Source organism: Sipha flava, unplaced genomic scaffold (assembly GCF_003268045.1).
Source record: "Sipha flava isolate LNK unplaced genomic scaffold, YSA_version1 65_pilon_pilon, whole genome shotgun sequence".
Taxonomy (NCBI): domain Eukaryota; kingdom Metazoa; phylum Arthropoda; class Insecta; order Hemiptera; family Aphididae; genus Sipha; species Sipha flava.
In genome coordinates this window covers 2285249-2290961 of record NW_020273605.1, presented here as the reverse complement: position 1 = coordinate 2290961, position 5713 = coordinate 2285249, and positions in this window count along the sequence as shown.

Genomic DNA, 5713 nt, shown 5'->3' with positions numbered 1-5713 from the left:
CACAGCATGTTGTTAATGTCTTGTGATTGTTACCAACGTTTGTATTTTGAAAGAACACGACTAAATTTATCCAAACATTTTTAATAAACAATAAAATATGATTAAACTGTTCATACTCATAAATTAATATATAAATAAATAAACAAATAGTTTGTAAATATAAATAAATTGATAAATAAAGAAGTAAATAAAAGCTTAGCCTGGAGTATTATTACATTTGTAATGTGCGATCGGTTTCGAATTCAAAATTTACCGTTAGGTACATATAAAGTCAATAGAATCGCAACTAAATATGGAAAAATAAAGGAAGGAACGTATTGAGAGAAATAAGTAGTTTTACATTGAGATAATTTATTTGTGTCATACATAAGTAAGAAGCGTATTTTTAAATTTTTCTTATAAATTAAATTAATTTTTTTTTTTATAATAGCAAAAAAAAAATATTAAAAATCCATAGCTGGAATAATTTAAAAAATGCAGTAAAAGAGAATTTACATAAATAAAGACGAAAAATCAAATAAATTGGTTTATTTCGGATGAAAATGATATGAAACGAATTTATGTATAAACATTTGATTTATATCTAAAAGACAAAAAAAGAAGCATATGCTTTAAAATCCGAGCTCTAGTCATTACTAATGACTCATTAGTAATTTGCAGTGCTAGGAATAATATGTAACTCTATATTATTATATTTTCTTTTTTTCTTTTCATTATATGATTACCGTTTTTGGCATTAATGTTCACGGATCTCCTCATGTCGAGGTAAATCATTTGGTTTTATTTTTGATATTTTTGCATATGTTGAATAAAATGAACATATTTATATATTTGAACTAAAATGAAACGTGAAATATAATAATGGTGTATTTCGTTATTCAACGTTTCATCACGCGACGACATTGACTTTGATGCCCTACAAAAATAATCGTGAACTTCGTCACATCGTCTGGGAACTATATTCGTTCCGTTCACTAAAATATAAAATGCCAAAAATCTAAAACGCCAGTACAAAACTTCGACAGTTTGCCGAAGGTTTTTACAGCAAGATTTATAAAACATATGTGTATCTATTTAGTTGGTACCTAGTACCTATGGCCCTACTTTGGATAAAGATTTTCAGAATTTGAACCCTGGGTTAGGTAACAACATTTAGATACGTGAAAATTACGTCGTCTAATGCCGGAGGTGATTTAGTAAATACAAGAACATTTTCAGGTGTAACAGAAAATTGTTGGTTTTATAAAAAAAAGAAGTTTAAGAATTTGAAAATCGCGGTTTAAATAAATATAATAGTTCAAAACAATATTTTATTGATTTAAAATTAAAAATTTGCTCAGTTTTAACGTATTCAATAATATTTGCATGGGCCTAAACGAGAGTCGAAGAACCAGTCACAATGACACAACACAAAAAATAAAATTTTTAAATAAAAATATAAATAATAATGTGGTGGGTGCCTATAATAAATCGTATAGGCAATTTTATCTACTCCACGCGTACTGCGTGTACTACTTTTGTAGGTAGGCAACTCAAGGTACGCGATGGACCGATAGCGTTCGGTGGCGGCCACTGACACGACGGCGGCACCCGAAAGGAACGGAATCAATTTAACTATTCACGGGAAAACAGGAAGTTGAGTTTAGTTAGTCGAGGGGAAGGTCTCTGTGGTCGAATTAGTCTGGTGCAATGACCACAGAGCTCACACACAAATCGGACGAATACCTTATAAACTAAACATTCAAATCACAAATTAAATTACTTGATGACACCACGGTGAATATGGGCAAAATGGTAACTGACAGTAGTTATGATGATGGTGCTCGAAGTTCTGGAAGGCCTCTCACACGCCACACCGGACGCTGGTGGACTTGCATATAACGGTGGACGATATGACGACCTGAACGTCACAAATGGATAGATGGTGGACACGCAAACAAAAATAAATCACAACAACGAAAATGAGATCATGTGGTTTGTTTATTGGTAATACTGTGGTGAAAATAATATATTATTATAAATCACAATTTAACATAAATTTAAGCCACATCGGCGAGAATAATAATGTTGCCACAATGGCAGAAGAGTAACAAAAAATAATAGTAATGAATTGTCGCAATGGCGAACAAAGAAGCAAAATAAGAAAGGATAATAATAATAAATGGTGCTTCAACAGCGACCGAACGACGACCAAACAACGGCAAAAGTGAAAAAAATCAAAGGGCGTTGGCCGACGAACAAAGAAAAAGAACAAAAAAAGATTACAAAAGTTATGTAATTTTTCAATACAAAAATTTAATTATAATTTACATTAAAATTCACAAAATATCTGCACAACGTGGGAAAGAAACAGATAAGAAAATGGACAACGCCGACGTGCAGATTAGCTGGCGCATATACCGGTTACCTCATTACCAGTCCGCGCGAACAATATTATTTGCCATTTTTAGTACTCATTGCAATACTATTTCGATCAATCCTGATTAATATTTTATCAAATTCAATTGTACCCTAAATCCTATCCTTGTCTAATCAGCATTAGCCAATAATTTATATGGACACTAAAGAAAATTCTGAGAACAACAGTCAGACGATCGACCGGATGGGAAAATTGTTTACGAGTAGCTATAACGTTTTCTGAGCACTCAGGCTTTGTATTCGAGAACTTTTCTGTTTGAAAAAATTGTACCGCCAGATTTCAGGAGGGTTGAAGTAGGTAATAGTTCCCGCCTCATTGCTTGCTTATTTTCACGAATAAAACAAATTTAATACTAGCCATCTGCAATAATTCTTTTGAAATTTAATTTTAATGCTGAATCGTAATTGAAGATTATTTACACTATAAATTGGATATTTGGTTTCAAAGCTATATTTGGATTGTTTTCCCATTCGTCGACGCCGCTATCGCTTCGATAGTAGTACATATTGTCACAGTTAACGAGCTGTGTCCCGATGAAAAATGAGTGTTACACGAGTTGTGTCACAAAGAAAATATATATTTGATATATGTATAAACAGCTATCAGCTGTAGAGCATTTCACTCCAAATTTTTATTCAATGTTCTATTAAAGCCATTCCAATATTTTTTAATTTATTGAAGTCCTAAGAATTTTCAATTTGATATTTATATATTAAAATTAAAATGGGAAAACGATTCTACAGCGCCCCCACACTATTTTTCAAATTTTTTTTAAAATAAACTCGAACAAATTCTGATTTTTATCATACAAATTCCTACAAACTACATACTAAATATTAATGCAAATATTTTTGATAGAATTAATATGGTGGGGGGCTGGATAAACGTACGTGTAAAATAATTTTTTTTTTTTTTTCTAAAAAATAAATAATTCATTTTTTTCATTACTATTATGTACAATGTATGTATGTCATATAATTAAGTAATAATAACGAATCTAATTATCTAAATAATTAGTTTAATTTTGCCACGGTACCTCAATTCGCTACCCTCGGTGAATGATAAAGCCCCTGTAAGCTGTAGGCTACAAAAACGCGTTTCGCGTGAGATGAGCCAGGGACGGAGCTTTAACTGGTGGGAACTTAATAGCAAACGGGTGGTGGACGGACGGCAGGGACATATTTAGATTTTTTGGGAGCTGAGGAATTCCCTTTGAACAAAATTTCACAATTCAACCAAATAAAAAAGTAAAATTAGAATTTTGATAAACGATTTTAATTTTTATTGCATAATCATAACAAAATTGATGATAGAAAATACCTACATAATAATAGAAAATGTATAAATGCACTACATACCATGAACAATATGAAACTAATAATTTATAAAACAATGATAATACGATCTTCCACGACATACATTTTATAAGACAATAGTAGACTTAAATTTTTTTCTAAACTGGGGGAGGCTGAGACATCCTCATCTGCCCATAAATACTCCCTAATGGACGGGGTCCATGCATCACCATTTTGCAGTCCGATAATTTTTCTCGTCAAACAAACGTTCAATATGTTACGTTGTAGGTGTCAACAGCAACAACAACAACAACTCAGTACGATTATAGTTTATTTCGCGTTCCGTTAACAGTATGTTGAAACCCTATACGTTCTCTCAATTGTTACAACAATTGTGTGGAAACTGTGATTTAAAAATGCGCGAAGTCGGGAATCCGTTTTACATAACGAATAAGTACAAACTACGTCATATGAAACCAATAATTAAATACGTCAGAAGCGCCGTCACATTCGACGAGTTCCAAGTGATTTCTTATCAACTAGAAGTTTTTATGATCACACCCACGCATATATATTTGCCATACGAGTACATTGTACATAATTGTACATTTATTTTTATTATTATTATTTTTTTTTTTTTTAATTAATTGACAAAAATGTTTTCGAATTTGATTTGCGTACAAATGTTTAATGTAGAACTTTACAAGTATACTGAATGCAACAAAACACTGCAGGACAATTCAATCTCTTTTTCTTTAATGCACCAACATTTTTATGATAGGTAATAATAATTACTTACATAAGATAACATACTCGAAAATCATCGTTGTATTTTCGAAACTTATGCACATGTGTCTTAGTAACACCACCGTAGAATTAATTGTGATCAGAAACTATTTTGAAGCTTGCGATTTTTAAGGATAAAACGAAATGATTTCGACAGTCGCCGCTTTTTTTTTTTTTTTGTTTAGAAAGTAGAGTTCGCAAATAATGTACTCGATGCGAAGCACGGTTTTCGGTCGATCGAGAGGAGAGAAAATTATTATTTTGTTATTACTACACTCACCAAGGCTGTTCCCAAGTGTTGTAAAGACAATCAAACGCGTGAGACCTTTAAATACATTTTCTTAGACCGCAGGCATTATTTTCACAGTGTCAAAATAATCCTATACTCCGAAGGGAGTTCACGTTCCTCCCTCCCTACGCCCATTCGCTACTAAACAATATCAGACTAATGTTTGTCTTAACGTGACGGCTTTAGTATACCAATTATCGATAGCAATAAATCACAGATAAAATTGTACGCAAAATATTCAAGGTTTATCATACCATCGTTATTTATTAAAAAAATGTTAACGCCCCGAAGAGACGATAAAAGCGATTGTTTATTACACAATAAGCGTGAAAATAAATATTTCAAATATAAATTAATTAATTGCATTCGAAATACAATAGAGGTTGGGTTACGAGTATCGTTAGGTTAATTAATACTCGTCGTTATATTTTTTCTGTAACAAATACACAGACAAACAAATAGTTAGAAATAAATGAATAAATAAAATATATTAACGCCGAGTGTTATTGAATTTGTGAACAAATACGTCGCTCGGTGTTGTGCTCGAGGACGGATGTTTGTTACGAAATATCGTTTTTGGAGGGGCTTACGCGCATGTGTGTATGTACTCGTACACGCTGTCAGGTAGTTCATTATTGTTATTTTGGATGTGACAACAATCAGTTGCCACTCGTGCATTGTGTGCGCGCGCGTTACCAAGGGGCGGGAGAAGAGAGAGAGAGAGTGAGAGAGATGTCCCGACGAAATTGAAATCGGACACCGAGAAGAAAAATAATAGTAATAACAAACGAACGCGGGCGCGGGCGCGCGTCCGCGTTTTTCGCACTGTTTTTCGACGCAAGGGACGAACTGCCGCTGTTGTCTGCGAGCCTATTGTTGCGTACGGCCGTCGTGCGTGTGCGGTCGTTCCAATAACTGTGTTAT